General features: G+C 64.1%; 1 protein-coding gene across 1 annotated transcript in view; it reads left to right on the plus strand.

The window, feature by feature from the left end:
• Positions 1-594: 594 nt before the first annotated feature.
• LOC105363029 (uncharacterized) overlaps positions 595-969 on the plus strand; it is a 45,025-nt gene continuing 44,650 nt past the window's right edge. Inside the window, 1 exon segment of the mRNA XM_011500599.1 lies at positions 595-846. The gene's annotated coding sequence lies outside the window, so the exon portion shown is untranslated.

Genomic DNA, 969 nt, shown 5'->3' on the forward strand with positions numbered 1-969 from the left:
TCCTCTCGCGATTGCGACCCTGCGCCACCAACGAAAAGTCCTCGCTCTATAAATATATCAAAGACAAAGCAGCCTAAAGCCATAAAAACTAGCGCGGATCTTAAGGATCCAGGTCCTAGTGTAGGTGTCCCATCCTCCCGCTCGCATTTCCGGCCGAAAGCGAGCAGGTAGACGTTAGCGCGAGAGCTGCGAGTAGTGCTGCCACCTGAGGATAGTGCAGGTGAGCGCAGGCGGCAACAGGTAATATCCGAGAGCGCCGGCTAGAGTCCTCGACGAGGGACGAATGGGCGCGGAGGAGGGACGATCATCGCGCCACTGCTCCGGTCGCTTCTCTCCCTCCTCCTCCTCCTCCTCCTCCTCCTTTTCAACCTCCTCCAGTCCCCCTTTCACCACCTCCCGTCGAGCCCCCACCTGTACCCCAACCCACCCGTCTCCCCCGTGATCCACGTTCAGCTCCCTCCCCTGCTCCCCGACCGGCCCGCCCCCACCCCCGCGACGGCTGAGTGCGCAGGCGCCAAGGCCCCGCGGGTCCTTCGCCCGGCGACCGGCCCGAGTCCGCGCGGCTCGTCGAGGGCCCCAAACGTACGCGTCCAGCGCGCGAGGGAAGTTGGCAGCGACAGTCGAGCGCGCCTCGCTTTGCCCAGCGCACCGATACCTGAGTAATAGCCGGCGTCACGCGTGTACGAGCGATCGCGACTCACAGGCCCGTCATCGAGCTCGAGAGCAGCGGCGACAGGAAGTCGCGTGGCCAACCAGAGCCGCTTCTCAGCTGCGCCAGTGCAACGGCCGGAGGGACGCGCGGGACATGGCCGAGCAGTGACGTCCCGACCAGTTGGCAATCTCGAGGTAACGCCCTGGATTTATTCGTTACGTTGGGGGTGGACTCGCCCAAGACCTGCAACGGTCGGACGTTCGTCGTCGTCGTCGTCGTTGTCGTCGTCGTCGTCCCCTTTCAATTCCCCTTTGCCC

The sequence above is a fragment of the Ceratosolen solmsi genome, unplaced genomic scaffold (assembly GCF_000503995.2).
Source record: "Ceratosolen solmsi marchali unplaced genomic scaffold, CerSol_1.0 scaffold56, whole genome shotgun sequence".
NCBI classification, from domain to species: Eukaryota; Metazoa; Arthropoda; class Insecta; order Hymenoptera; family Agaonidae; genus Ceratosolen; species Ceratosolen solmsi.